The following is a 16,862-nucleotide window of genomic DNA, read 5'->3' on the forward strand; positions in this document are numbered from 1 at the left end:
ACAAAGTATGATAAGTCAAATTTATAGTTAGATGGCTAGATTTGATAGTGTGTAGGGGAAAAAGCGAGACTAGGACAATGTACCCTAATCCTAACTTTTGACACACATTGCGGAATACGAAAGAGCCTAGAGATATCGCACGGTTGGCTACTTCTTTTGGTGAAAGAGAGAGCCACGGGATATCTATTAGGATTTCTATTCCCTTGTTGAAATTGAAAGCTAAAATGATACAAGTTCAAACCCTAACCTCAAAATGTAAGTATGAACTAGTAACAAGTTTGCAGAATTGAGATTAAACAATGAACAGCTGTAAATGTAAGGATAAAATAAGAATGCAGATATGTACCTGGAGTCGAAATTAGACTGAAAATCTTCGGGACGGGGGCGCGGGCGCCACTGTCCTGAAAACTGCACCGAAAACCATTGTTTTGCACCCTGAAACACTGTCTGGAAACTATCGGAAAGTTGTCTGTCCGGAGGACCAGGGCGCCCAGTGCCTCTGTCCCAGGGACCAGGGCACCCAGCGCCCCTGTCCTGGCAGGACCAGGATGCCCAGCTCCCCTGTCCCAGTCTTCTGAGCTGCAATTGCACACAGAGTTCTGTCTCAGTCTCCTCTTTCCGGATCTGTGTCCTGCGGCGTCGTCTGAATCCCGAAACCTGCAATAATATCTGAAAAGGGGGAAGGGCGGCTATATAGGGTTTTGCCTTAGTCAAACCCCCGCTTTGGTGATTTCCACCTCCACGAATAGCCAAGTTGTTTTGTAAAATGTATTGTGTGTGCAGACCTAGTGTGTGTGCAAGGTCCAAAATGCAAGAAAGCAAACTAGAGCAACCTAGAAAGTAAACCCTAATTGCTTGTAAATGATAATGCAAATGCTCTAAATCAAGATGCAATGTGATCTAAAGCATGAATAAATGATATATCAAAGCTTATGTAAGGACATGAAAACAATATGAAATCATACCCAACCCTCAAGGGAGGAGTACAAGCCAATCTTCAGTCGGTAATCTCCTATTGTTCTTCAATGTCTTCCAAGCCCTAATTGGATGAATGAATGAATTTGATAGATGCTTGATAGAATGATGTTGAGTGTTGTTGAAGTCTTCAAAGATCTGCTCTTTCGCTGCATATGAAGTTCCTGGAAACAAAAATCGGATCCCTTCAAATGAGGAAAGAGAGCTTTTATGTATGAAACCCTAGGTCATAAATTCGTATTTTGGCCGACCTAGAGATTGAATATCCCGCCAATTTCTTGGGGTTAAGCTTTATTTTATGATTGGATCGTGCTCCCAAAATTTCGGGAAAAATGTTTGGGACCATGTTGCATGGGCGCCATGGTCTCGACAACTTTTCACCAAATTTTCAGGGCCGTCGGATATGATGATTTTAGAGAGAATCCCGAAGTTACAGGTGATTTCGAGATGTTTAGACCCCGAAACCAAGCCCCCAAGTTCGAAATAGGACTTAATTAGGGTTTTTGATTAAGTGATGTATTGGAGGAATAAAATGCAAAGGGCGCGCTTTATGATGTAGAGAATGATGAAATAAGACTTTAGACCTAATTAATTTGATTAATTAAGTGCTTAAGGAGAAATGCAATGCAAAATGCAAAATGCGCTAAGGCGGGTGCTAAACTAGGTGTGAAATTGTACCACCCTAGCGAGTGTGTACAATTTACGACACTACATTTAGCCCCCACTTTAGCGGTCATATGAGTACTATGTGCATATGCAAGCTAAAGTACAGAAAAGTAAACATTATTTGAAAAAGGATATATCCATAAGTCGTCGGATGAAGCCCCCAGCGGTATCTACAGTACACAGTTAGGAACCGCACCCTACAAAACAAACGTTAGATCACAAAATCACCTAATGCTTACTAGGGAAAGTGATGAAATCTGTGAGTAGCTATATGCCCCCCCCTGTTTCGACTTGCTTATTTAGGGAGGTGAAACAGGGTAGCATGTTTACTTGCGACAAATTGTGTAATAGAGTGTTGATGAGGGGTGTTCACTAAATAGGCTTCATCAGAGCACTTTTTGGAACATCCCGAGAGTAGGAGAAGGAAAATACGATTCCAACGCAACAAACGGCTCGAAAATCGCATCTCCCAAACCCAAGTTATGATAAAATGAATGATAGGGGAAAAATTAGGGTTTCGAGAAGTAAGAATAGACAAACGAGAGTATATACTTCGAAAGCGACACTTGTATTCGTCACTTTGCCGATTTCAGGATACTATTCAGTGCAGCGGAGCCCACCTATTCATCATGCCTTCACGACGACTGGAGCGTCCCACGAGGATCGAGATCCTGCGCCAGGCCGTGATCAACGACGAGCCACTGGACGAGGTGAGTTGACTGAACATTTGACTTTTGATTTCTCGCATGTTTGACTTTTCCGTGATCAAATGCGGACCCTGAACGCTGATCGGGGCCCACCTAGGGTGCCCTGGTCCCTGAGGGGCGCCTTGGTCCCCCCAGGGCGCCATGGTCCCTGACAGGGGCGCCATGGTCCTTGCAGGGCGCCATGGTCCCTGACAGGGCACCATGGTCCCCTCAGGGCGCCATGGTCCCTGACAGGGCGCCATGGTCCCCAATCAGGGCCTGGCGAGGGGTTATAAGGCAAGCATTCAATGTTCAATAGTTTACATTTGCGATTTCGATGATTGAGTACTGATTTTGGTCATGTTTTCATTTTGCAGGGTCTCCCGTACATGAGAGAGCATACAGCAGGACACATCCTTTGCACTTTGCGAGACCAGATTCCACGGCTGACTCAGTCAGAGAGAGACACCCTATCGATAGTAGGATTGTGGTACATGATTCTTATGCCGGCCATTCGATTTCATCCTGCGATGCTGATGGCATTGATGGAGAGATGGGATCCTGACACCTGTACCTTTCACCTTCCGGTAGGAGAGCTGACAGTCACACTCGAGGATGTGTACCGTATACTGCGTCTTCCTATCAGAGGAGCGACAGTCACATATGCGACTGATCGGGTAGCAGAGGATCATCAGAGGGAGCAGATGTACTGCATAGGGAGAGTCATGCCGAGCGAGACGAGAGGTCGTATCATGGTCAGCTGGCTCTTACATCCTACAGGAGAGATACCACTTCTGAGACGCCTCATGATAGCCATCATAGCACTAGCCATCTACCTTAATGGGCGAGGGACACACATGCATGGGGGCCTCACATGGTGTATCAGAGCGATGGAGAGACATAGGAGAGTGTATGCATGGGGTCGGAGTATGCTTGCACATCTCTATCACGACCTTGAGGAGTATGTATTCGGACAGGGTTGTAGTTTGATGACATGCACACTTCTGCAGGTGTGGATCTTAGAGCACTTCACATGCACCAGGCCCATCGGCTATCCACTGAGTATAGCGAGCGAGCGACCTAGGGTGTTCGCTTATCCACTGACTAGCGAGTGGAGATTTGGGGATTTGTTGTATTGGAGAGTGACTATTGATAGACTGACAGCCGAGGTGATAGTGTGGAGACCTTACCTACGGATGCACAGATGGGATGGTATGGAGAGATAGTTAGCATGTCTACAGAGGAACCGCCTACTGTGAGGACGATGTGCACACATCATAGTCCCTTTCTACTTCGACCGAGTACGGAGGCAGTTCGGACTAGAGCAGTGTGTTCCAGCCGATGTGCCCATCTATACTCGACACTCATGGGTCCTTCCCAGACCTAGAGCAGTAGCGAGACCGACAGTGGATGATATCGAGACGACAGACTTGGAGGGATCAGATCAGGATGTAGTCACTGACTATTTAGCAGAGCCTGGAGCACGGCGTAGATATGTTTCATGGTTCATGAGATCATATCCAGGTCCTATCTTTCCACCAGATCATCTGATAGGCTATCCAGGCCCATGGAGACATGGAGACCGAGACGAGGACGAGGGATCCAGGTCAGAGGAGACAGATGAGGGAGAGGGTCATGAGGAGACGGGAGATCCTGATCCACCTACAGGCGATCAGCCTAGTGACGAGGAGGAGGAGGATGCAGATAGAGAGGAGGACGAGGAGGATGCAGGTGATGATGCGGATGAGGATGAGGATGATGAGGAGGACGATGAGGAGGATGATAGAGATGATGAAGAGGAGTCGGATGCAGCTCCCCACCATTCAGGAGACGATACCATAGCTCTGGATCCACCTTTTATTCCCCAACAGGAGGAACAAGAGGCGATACGAAGGCCTGTCACCAGTACCGTCCAGCCTACACCCATCATGGATAGAGTATTCGAGTGAGGGGAGCCTAGTGGTTCCCAGTCACAGATGCTATCATATCATGATCCCTACTGGCGCGAGGGAGATCCAGGTATAGTAGGTTTATATTGATTGATTAATGCTTTGATGATATAGAATGGTATTAACAAAGATCTATTCTACTGCCACAGCTAATGTGCAGGACTAGCATTCCTTGATTCAGCAGGCAATGACAGACATCTCCATGATAGCACAGATTCCTAGTTCCTCACAGATTACCTATAGGCCTCAGGGGAACGCGGGTCGGCATGAGGATTTGTTTTTCCCATTCCGATTACAGGTAGATATATGGAGGGAGAGAGAGAGAATCCTATCAGAGGATCTCTGTCAGGCGCGACAGAGAGAGGGAGTCCTATCGAAGGATCTCCATCAGGCGCAGCAGAGAGAGAGAGTCCTATCAGAGGATCTCCATCAGGCAGGGCAGAGAGAGAGAGTCTTATCAGAGGACCTCCAGTAGGTGCGGTGAGATATAGTAGCGGCCCAGACCGAGGCTACCACCTATCGTGTGATGCTCATGGATAGGGATCGTAGGAGTTCCTCTCGGAGTCAATCACGATCTGTATCGCGCTACACACCCATGGGTCCACCTCCACGGCCAGATCAGGAGGGAGCATCCAGTCGACACTCTCCAGCCACTAGCCCTAGGGATAGGAGATGATTGTATGATGTAAGAGAGAGATCACATTTTGGATATACAGTGACCTATGTTTGTATACGATCCACACATATATATGTATATATACATGCTTCTTGTTCTGTCTCAAATGTGTTATCTTTGATGCCTAAAACAATGTATATTTTGTTTTGATTAAATCTAATACATTTGGTAAATGTACATGTATGTTCAGAATTTAATTTCTATGTGATTGATTTCTCAATGCTCCATGATTAAATTGATACATTTGTGACTTAATTAAAATATTTAATCAAGTACGACATTGATGATAAGGAAGAAATATGCATTAAGTCTAAGAATCATATAACTAATGTGATTTAATTGTGAACTTAAACACAACATGATACGATTCTACTTAACACATAAAAACACTGTATAATATGCTAGCATTATAAAAATGTAAACCTTTTACAACTTACATTAATGAATTCAAGACAAACTATAAAGTAAGAAGAAATGCTTGTCAGGAACGAAGCAATATAGATCAAACATCATAACATTTAATTCTATTTTTCTTTTAATTAAGAAACACTAACATATTATCCAATGTTGAAGAAGATAGATAAGAAGTGAAGAATTTAAGCATAATTTCTACGCAAGTGCATAGCATTGATAGGTTCTTTAAGAGGCGTACCATCTACATCCACTATTTTGTAAGCACCTGATCCATAATCCTCAATGACGATATATGGTCCAAGCCAATTAGGACTAAATTTTCCCTTTTCGGCTGGCAAGGCATTCACATTGCGCTGATTCTCATAAAGGACTAAATCACCTACTGAGAAGGAACGTTGAATGACCTTATCATTATAGCTTCGCTGTAGAGTTTTGTGATATGCTTGAATATGCTCAAGAGCGTTTATACGCTGTTCATCAAGCATCTCAAGCTGTTGAAGTCGTTGTTCTCTATAGGAGTCATCATCTACTATACCTTTAAGAGAAACCCTAAGTGATGGAATTTCTAACTCTAAGGGCATAATAGCGTCAGCACCATAAACAAGATTATAAGGAGTAGTTCCCGTAGCAATTCATACACTCGTTCGGTAGGCCCAAAGAGCGTAGATTAGCTGGTTACTCCAATCCTTACCATGCTTATTTACGGTTTTACGAAGAATTTGCTCAATTATCTTATTGGATGATTCGGCTTGACCATTTGACTGAGGGTAATACGGTGTAGAAAATCGATGTTTGATATGATACTTCTCAAGGAATTTCTTCACGTCCTTGTTCTTAAACGATGTTCCATTATCTGAGATAATAGTGGAAGGTATCCCAAATCGAGAAATAATGTTTTCTAGAAGAAATTGACAAATCACTTCAGCAGTAATAGAGCGAAGAGTAATAGCTTCTACCCACTTCGTAAAGTAATCTGTTGCAGTTATAATGAAGGTGTGTCCTTGAGATGAAGGAGGAGAAATTTTTCCAATAAGATCCAAACCCCATGTGGAGAAAGGCCAAGAAGCTACTTGAGAACGAAGTTCTTGGGCAGGAGCATGAATCAGATTATTGTGTTGTTGACATTGGTGACATTTCTTAACAAATGAGAAGGAATCCTTCTGCATAGTTTGCCAATAGTATCCCATATGAAGCAACCTATGAACCAGGGATTTGCCCCCAAAATGCCCCCCACAGGCACCCGAATGTGCCTCTTCAAGAGCAACAGGGATTTCTGACTTGTTAAGACAACGAAGAAGAAGACCATCATAACCCCTTCGATAAAGGACATTAGAAAGGATGATATACCTAGCAGACAGCTTGCGGATTCTAGCCCTAGTGTTCCTATTAGCAGAATCAGGGAAGGTACCATCGGTCAAATATCTTACAATATGCGAGAACCATTCATCTGAGTCTACAAAGTCACAACATGTTACCAAGCTAGAATCATCTTCAATAGCTGGAGAAGTAAGATTGTGAATAACGAAGTTAAGATCGACCATAGGGTCCTCTAAAGATACTAACAAAGCCACACATGCCATCGCATCCGCATGTCGGTTATCTTTTCAAGGGATAGGTTCCATGGTATAAGAATCGAAATTTTGTAATAAAGATATAGCAAGGTCTTTATATTGTGATAATTTGTCTTGTTTTGCTTGATATATTCCTGTTACTTGTCTTATAATTAATTGCGAATCTCCATAGATATGTATGTGTTTTATATTAAGAGCTAGGGCTGCTTTTATTCCTGCTATAAGAGCCTCATACTCAGCAATGTTATTGGTACACAGGAAATTTAGACGATATGATAAGGGAATAGGTTTCTTTGTAGGAGAAACCAAAACAACACCTGCCCCCGATCCCGTACGACACTTAGAGCCATCAAAATATAACTCCCAAGTTTCATCTTTCTCTATAGAAAGAATGAAGTCATCAGGAAAGGACTCAGGGTTAGGGAATGAAAAAGGTGAAGGAGCCTCAACTAAGTGATCAGTCAACGCTTGTCCTTTAATTGCTCTTTGTGAAACAAATTTAAGGTCAAATTCAGTTAACATCATAACCCACTTAGCGAGACGTCCTGATAAATCAGTTTTAGAGAAAAGATGCTTCAACGGATCAAACTTAACCATGACATGGACTTCTGAATTTAAAAGATAATGTCTCAATTTCTGAGTCGCAAACACCACGGCCAAGCATTGTCTTTCTATCATAGAATATCGGGTCTCATAATCGAGTAAGGTACGACTTATGTAATACACCAGACACTCCTTACCATCTTTATCATGTTGTGCTAACAATGCTGCGAGAGCATGAGAAGAAGTAGCTGTATACAGGATAAAGGGTTTAGAAGGTTCGGCAGGTTGAAGAATAGGAGGACTAGCTAAATACACTTTTAAATCTTCAAATGCTTGTTGACAATCCTCATTCCACTAAAAAGTGATATCCTTTTTAAGAAGTTGAGTAAAAGGAAAGGTACGATCCGCAAGTTGAGACACAAATCTACGAATAGCTTGAATCTTTCCTTGTAAGCTTTTAAGTTGAGATACATTTCGAGGAGGTGGCATGTTAACAATAGCATCTATTTTCTTAGTGTCCACCTCAATCCCACGATGCGAAACTATGAACCCTAATAGTTTTCCACTATCCACACCAAAAACACATTTTCGGGGATTCAAGCGCATGTGATATTTACAAATTCTTTCGAAGATTTGACGAAGGACTTTAACATGATCCATGCGAAGAAAGGATTTAGCCAAAATATCATCAACGTAATCCTCTAAAATCTTATGCATATAATCATGAAAGATAAGGGTCATCGCTCGTTGATAAGTTGCACCGGCGTTTTTAAGTCCAAAACGCATCATTATCCAACAAAATGTACCCCAAGGAGTGGTGAAAGTGGTTTTGTATTGATCTTGAGGGTTAATGAAAATTTGATTGTAGCCTGAAAAACCATCCATGAAGGATAAGAGGGCATGTCCTGCCATAGAATCAACTATCATATCAATGTTTGGAAGAGGGAAATCATCTTTTAAAGAAGCCTTATTTAGATCCCGAAAGTCGGTACACATTCTTATTTTGTTATCTGGTTTAGCCACAGCGACAATGTTTGAAATCCATGGGGAATAGTCAATAGGGCGGATAAATCCAGCCTCCAATAACTTTTCAATCTCAGCTTTAACAAGCAGAGCTATCTTAGGATTCATTTTTCGAATCTTTTGTTTCACGGGCTTAGCATCAGGTACTAAGACGATATTATGAGTAACAATCTTAGGATCTATACTAGGCATGTCAGAATATGCCCAAGCAAAAATCTCAGGGAATTCATGCAATAGTTCTTCATATTGTTTCTGTTCCTCTTCATCCAAACATTTTCCAATTTTAATGATTTTTTCTTTGTTGCAAGGATCCATCTTAACATCAGTGGTGTCACTTATGAGAAGATTACTTTGTTGAGGAGTATCCTTTAACTGAGGGAATTCTTTCACGGTCTTATCATTATCAATCTCTTTTCCAAAATAAGCTTCAGTGTTCAAACAATAAGGGAGTCCCCTATTGTGATGATAACGAGGAAGAGTGTCATAGGCTCCCAAGAACTCAGCTAAAGCGTCGTCGGTAGGGAAGATATCTAGAGCACAATCACCCAAAGAATCCTCATCAATATACTCAGGGTGTTGTATTGATAAAGATGTAGAGATGGCATTAACACTAATGCATGGTCTTTTAGAGGCTTTAGTACGTCTGCAGGGATTATAGCCAAGTCCAAAGGCATAGTGTTGAAAATTAGTCTCTAGAGGAACTCTAATCCCTTGTTCATTAGCACCACAACCTTTTCCATGATACCCATGCTTAGCAAAAATGCGAAAACCACGACCATAGCGATCAGCCATTTCAGGAAAAGAAGGTGGTTTTTCATAAGACAAAGAATCAAACTCTTCATAGTTATAGATGTGAGAAGAGGAAGTTTGAGAAGCGGCCACAAAATTATTACTCATAGCTTCAGGCAGGGTTGATTGTCTTTTAGTTTCTTCTTTCTTTCCAACTTTGTGATTTTCAGCTTCTTCCTTCTTTTCAACTTTAAGTTCTCTAGAAGGAATCTTATATTCACCCACAAAGGTAGGGTTAAAGTCAAGAGATCCCCAATCATCTTCTACGAGAACCTTCTCAGGATCAAAATCCTTTTTATGTGTAGTTTCAAGCTGAGAAGGATCTTCCTTAGGAATTCCAGATTCATCCCAGGGATTTTGATCATCGGAAAGCGAAGACTCATCGATAGGTTTCTTGTTTAAAGAGTCATCACTAGACGAGGATGGCTTAGAAGAATCTCCTTTGGAATTAGATGTTTGTAGACAAGCTTGAAAATTAGTATCTCCCATCAAAGTATATGTCTTATTGTTATAGATGAATTTAACTTGTCTATGCAATGTAGAGGGGACAGCTTGCATGCTGTGAATCCAAGGCCTCCCTAATAACAAGTTGTATGTTAAATTTCCTGGCATAACATGGATAGGAGTAGGCAAAGTAACAGATCCCACTGTGAGAGGTAAGGTGATGATACCCAATGAAGTCTTAGCCACATTGTCAAAGCCACGAATAGAATGAGAGTCAGGCTCCATAAGAGATGTATCCACATTCATCTTATGCAATAGATTGATGCTACACACATTAAGGCCAGAGCCATTATCTACTAGTGTTCGTCTTATAGCAGTGTCTTTCATGACAACCACAATCATCAAGGGATCATATTGTTGTTGGACTTCACTAGTAGGCAACTCATCTTGCGTAAACACAATTTGAGGTTTAGGATTCATCACAGAGTTAACAAAAGATGCTATATTACTAGATGTATTCGGTGGAGGAACATTCAAATCTTTCAAGGCATCTTGTAACATTCCATGATGAGCGGAAGAAGTTTGAATCAAATCCCAAAGGGATATCTTAGCAGGGGTAGCCTTAAGCTGTTCTATGAGATCATATTCCTTACCCATAACTTGCGAAATACGGGGAGATTGAGGAAGAATTGGTTGAGGATTAGGAAGAGAGACTGGAACAACAGGAGGAGGATTAGGTTGCTTATTATTTCTGGTATGATAAGTATGGGTAACCGCATGATAACTCTCTCTAGTTATTTGCTTAGCATAATTGTAAGGACTTATAGGTTGTCTTCCTTGTACGGTAATGATTGGTTTATTCGGAGTACAAAAGGAATCATGATCATACCTCCCTTGGACAGTAAGGAGAGGAGTCTTAGGAATTTGAAAGGTGGGAGAAGGATAAGCACCTTGGACTTCAAAGAGAGGTTTGTTATATTCATTCAAATTTATCATGTTAACCAACTTAGAGGTCTTGTTTTTGTTTATAGGTTTCGACAAGGCCACAAAGTCATCAAGGGCATCATCCAACAAAGCATAATCATATCGGTTAAAAGGTTTGTCTTTTGATTCAAAAGGAGACATCTCCTCATAGAGGGGATTATTGAAAACAACCATGTTACTAGACTCAGGGGAAGAGTGGATAGGAATGTATCCTTGAGAGGAACCATTCGACTTATCTTTCTCATCACACCTAAATGGCATAGTAACAAGGTTTATGAGTTTTTGGTAAAATGAAGGTTTAGCATCCTTAGGGTTTAAAAACTCATCTAAAGCTTCATCTAATTCATCTTGGCTATACTCATAATAATCATCAAATGCATGAACATTTTGCAAATAAAAATCTGACATTTTGAAAAGATTGCATAAAATTTAAACACACAATGCAAAGAAACACAAGTTCTCTCCTTTTTTTTTTTTTTCTCTTTTAATGAAAAACACACTAAATCTAGATCTAGATCTAACAAATGCAATGCAAGAGGAAGCAATGATAGATTCACGTCGGGTTCACCAAAATGTGTAGGGGAAAAAGCGAGACTAGGATAATGTACCCTAATCCTAACTTTTGACACACATTGCGGAATACGAAAGAGCCTAGAGATATCGCACGGTTGGCTACTTCTTTTGGTGAAAGAGAGAGCCACGGGATATCTATTAGGATTTCTATTCCCTTGTTGAAATTGAAAGCTAAAATGATACAAGTTCAAACCCTAACCTCGAAATGTAAGTATGAACTAGTAACAAGTTTGCAGAATTGAGATTAAACAATGAACAGCTGTAAATGTAAGGATAAAATAAGAATGCAGATATGTACCTGGAGTCAAAATCAGACTGAAAATGTTCGGGACGGGGGCGCGGGCGCCACTGTCCTGAAAACTGCACCGGAAACCACTGTTTTGCACCCTGAAACACTGTCTGGAAACTATCGGAAAGCTGTCTGTCCGGAGGACCAGGGTGCCCAGCGCCTCTATCCCAGGGACCAGGGCGCCCAGCGCCCCTGTCCCAGTCTTCTGAGCTGCAATTGCACACAGAGTTCTGTCTCAGTCTCCTCTTTCCGGATCTGTGTCCTGCGGCGTCGTCCGAATCCCGAAACCTGCAATAATATCTGAAAAGGCGGAAGGGCGGCTATATAGGGTTTTGCCTTAGTCAAACCCCCGCTTTGGTGATTTCCACCTCCATGAATAGCCAAGTTGTTTTGTAAAATGTATTGTGTGTGCAGACCTAGTGTGTGTGCAAGGTCCAAAATGCAAGAAAGCAAACTAGAGCAACCTAGAAAGTAAACCCTAATTGCTTGTAAATGATAATGCAAATGCTCTAAATCAAGATGCAATGTGATCTAAAGAATGAATAAATGATATATCAAAGCTTATGTAAGGACATGAAAACAATATGAAATCATACCCAACCCTCAAGGGAGGAGTACAAGCCAATCTTCAGTCGGTAATCTCCTATTGTTCTTCAATGTCTTCCAAGCCCTAATTGGATGAATGAATGAATTTGATAGATGCTTGATAGAATGATGTTGAGTGTTGTTGAAGTCTTCAAAGATCTGCTCTTTCGCTGCATATGAAGTTCCTGGAAACAAAAATCGGATCCCTTCAAATGAGGAAAGAGAGCTTTTATGTATGAAACCCTAGGTCGTAAATTCGTATTTTGGCCGACCTAGAGATTGAATATCCCGCCAATTTCTTGGGGTTAAGCTTTATTTTATGATTGGATCGTGCTCCCAAAATTTCGGGAAAAATGTCCGAGACCATGTTGCATGGGCGCCATGGTCCCGACAACTTTTCACCAAATTTTCAGGGCCGTCGGATATGATGATTTTAGAGAGAATCCCGAAGTTACAGGTGATTTCGAGATGTTTAGACCCCGAAACCAAGCCCCCAAGTTCGAAATAGGACTTAATTAGGGTTTTTGATTAAGTGATGTATTGGAGGAATAAAATGCGAAGGGTGTGCTTTATGATGTAGAGAATGATGAAATAAGACTTTAGACCTAATTAATTTGATTAATTAAGTGCTTAAGGAGAAATGCAATGCAAAATGCAAAATGCGCTAAGGCGGGTGCTAAACTAGGTGTGAAATTGTACCACCCTAGCGAGTGCGTACAATTTACGACGCTACAGATAGTTTCAACATATGCGAGGTGAATGCACATGTCCAAAGGTTTTATAGTTTCATAAAGAAACATTTGTCCAAAGAAGAAGACATGTGAATGAGATATTTTGTTAGATATCCTGATGCACAAGCTAAGGATTGGTACTCGGGTTTTCTTGAGAAATCCATTGCTTGTTGGGGTGAACTAGTGGGTGCGTACCTAGAAAATTTTGCAAGGGAACCCACTGATCTTGTCAAATAATTATCTCAGATTAGGAGGCAAGATGAAGAAACCAGCATTGCTTTCAGTCATAAGTTTGTAAGTGCATTATCATAGATTCTTGAAGGTTTTAGGCCTAATACCCTAGCTTACATAACTATGTGTGTTGAATCCTTTGAAGAAGTTTCTAGTACATTGTTGAACGATCTCAACATAGTTGATATATAGATGGCGTATGTTTCTTTGGACATCATGGATATAATGAGACATGAATACATGAGAAACTTCTTATATCCAAGTCTCAATGATGGCGACAAATATACTGAAGTTGCAAACAACATCATGGATGCATATAACTGTAGTGTCATAAAATTGCGAACATTGCAATTTTTGACCACATTTGGGTATTTGCATTGGCGAAGGAATCCCTAAGCCTGATTAGAGACCCGAAACAGGCTCATGCCACCAACAAATTGCATTTTCCATCATTATGCATTGTCTCTTAGCCGCTGCCTATCCTAGATTAGGGCATAGATGTGGCGCCCTTGTCCTAGCCATATTTTGGGCCCCCTTTGGTCCTATCTTGCATTGAGCTTGTCAATTATTGAGTGAGAAAAGTTTCCCTATGTCAGCCTAAGGTGGGAAATTATCTAAACACCCCTAATTGGCAAGTATATAAGGAGCACATCCTCTCCTATTTGCATAAGTTTGATAGGTGGATCATAAGTTGACAAGCGAAGTCGATCATAAGCATTCAAGCATTCATTCAAGCATTGAGCATTTCAAGTCTCCTTTCAAGGTGAGGTGTTGCATTCAAGACAAGGATTCAACCATTGAAGAGGAGATTTCTACCAACATTCAAGACATCCTATTTCACATATCCATTCAAGAAAATTCATCTATAGAGGTATCAACCTTTCAATTACATCCCCTCCTTGAGGTGGATTCACTTCAGACATTTCCTTTTATTTACTTGTAGTAGATTTAAACCACTTGGTTAATTCCAAAATGGGGTTTGACTTGAGGGAAAACCCCCAATATCAACAACATTTTCCTCTCTTTTTTGTGTGTAGGTTGCAGGTGCACAGCTGTAATTGTAGATTTAGGCTTCATTTCCAGAGACAAAAAAATTCTTTTCAGTGCGCGGATTTTTTAGAGGACCGTGTGCAACTTCAACCTAGTCCCTAAAAATGTTTCTTAGATTCACAGGGAATCTTCATCGTGATATTCTACTGCTAATTCCATGTGCACAACTTCATCCCGCATCTCTATCTCAAGATATAATTGCTTCTTTGTCATTTTTACACTTAGTCTCGATTTCCTTAATTCAACTAGTCTATTATAAAAGAGGGTTAATTTACTTTCCTAATACATTCCAAATTTTCTACAACTCACTTAGTATTCAATCTCTTTCCATTGGGATTGGATCTAGTGAGTTCAACCCCTCTTTTAAACATAACGTGTGTGAAAAATTGAAGGGAATCCTTTGTGAAACTTTCATCCCTCTTTCGAGGGGAGTAAAGCTTTCTACTTGATCTCCCCTCGCCACTTTTCACCTTATTACATTTTGGTGAACCCGACAGCTTACATGCCTTACATTGAAAATTATTGCATATTTTTCATTTACAAGTTTAATTTTCTTGTGATTTACAAAAACTTAGTGGTTAATTCATTCAAAACCCTAGTTATTAAAATTGAAATTGAACTTGTACTTTGCAAAAATTGCTATCTATCGTCTTCGATCTAAAAATTGTATTGCTTGTCAAATTCAATTCTTTCATTGTATTGTTCAATTTGCAAATCAAAATTACCAAATTAAGTGGTTAATTGTCGAAAGCCTAATTTTCAAACATCAACTGCAACTTGTGCAAAAATTGGATTTACATTTAATTATCAGATTTGTGACTATTTTCAGACTTGTCTTCTTGCCTAAAATTCAAATTTTCAATTTCCCTCCTTTTCCCAAAATTCAAAATTTTAAAATTCAATGGTTAGGTCCTACAATCCTAATTTTGAATTTTAACTGGATTTTGTGCAAATTTCAATCAATTTCAATCAATTTTAGTTTTCTAAATATTGTGTAGTTGATCATTATGTGGATTCGATGGAGTAGTTTTGATGATTGTTTTTGTAATTGAGGATGGTTAGCTGACATTTGGGAAGCTTGTGGACAATTCTTTTTGGTCTGCATTAGTATTTGAGATTGGATTTGGCCGACAACTCATACATATTTGGTGAATATGTTAAAGGTTCTTGAGCCTACATGTAGCTAATAAGATTTCATGTTGCGGATATATAAGATCGATTGTTGTGATATTTTTGGATATCATTGGGTATACAAAAGGTGTTGGTGATTGATTGTGCACAATTTCACGTATGTAGGGTAGAGATCTATGCTCCAGATTTGTGACATAAGAATGAAACAAAGCATATTGAGATAGGTGTGAAAAGTTTGATTATTGACCTTAACCAACACTATCATCAGGGATTTGTAGATTCTAGTTTGTAGTTCATATACTTAGTAATCTATTGTAATAGATTTATAGGCAATGAGCCTTCATTTTTTGAGCAGTGGGCTCTAGGTAGTGTGCCTGAATGCATGTGCATTCCCTTTTTTAATATTTCTATACTTCTACAAAGTATATTTATATTTTGGGTTCATCCCCACCATGGTTTTACCCTTAACCAAGTTTCCATGTACCAAAGTATTGGTGTTATGGTTATTTTATTTAAGTTCTTACATCTTTCTTTTCTTCATATGCATTAAGTGGATGAATAAACAATTTAATAAAGTTAAAGATTGTAGAGCACATATTTACCCCCCCTCTTAGTGTTCCTTGATTCCAACAATTGGTATCAAAGCCTAGTTCCTCAGATGAAGTTTAACAGGTTAAGGAATATTCTAGAAGGGGATTCAATGGATTCTAGTGGTCTTCAACATCAACTCCTAGTTGCACTTGATGATGTTGATCAATCCACACTTGAAGTCTGGGAATTGCAAGGAAGTATTAAGGATGTTGAGAACTTTATTCAATCATTGAAAGAGAATTTGAAAAAGTCCAAGGAAAAAAGGAAGGAACTTTGTGATAAGTTGAAAGAGAAGGAAAGAAAATGCATGGAAGATGGTCACCTGAATCAAGCCCTAAAGGAGAGATCAAAAGAATGTGGGAAACTTGCAAAAGAAAATGCAGCCTTGAAGAATGAAATGGAATCTATTGTGATGAGGTGGACAAAGGAGATTGAAGAAAGGAAGAAGAATGAGGAGAATATTTCTCAGTCCTTGAAAAATAAATCTGACAAATGTTGTAGACTTAATTGTGAGAATGATTAGATAAAGCTTGAAATGAAATAATCCTAAAACAATGAGGAATAACTTCAAAGGCATATTGTCATTCTTAGGGATGAACTTGCTACTACAAATGAGTACAAGGAGAAGTTAAAGATTAGCTCAGCTAAGCTTGATGAAATGCTTGGAAGCCAAAAGAGTGAAGATGACAAGTGAGGTCTTGGATTTGAGAGAGGTGCAAGCTCTGGATCTAGTCAAACAATCCTAAGTCAGAAAACTAGAAGAACAAAACCAAAAGGTCTCTGGTAAGATAACCTAATGCTCAAAATTTCAATGGAAATTATTTTGTTTGCAATAAATTTTGTCATAAAGCAATTCGGTGCAAAAATAAGATGAATCATAATGGTCCATCTTTCTCCAGTCAATGTTTCAAATGCAATAAGTATGGACATAAGTGAAATGAGTGTAGAAGTATGATGAATA

The sequence above is a fragment of the Cryptomeria japonica genome, chromosome 4 (genome assembly GCF_030272615.1).
Source record: "Cryptomeria japonica chromosome 4, Sugi_1.0, whole genome shotgun sequence".
NCBI classification, from domain to species: Eukaryota; Viridiplantae; Streptophyta; class Pinopsida; order Cupressales; family Cupressaceae; genus Cryptomeria; species Cryptomeria japonica.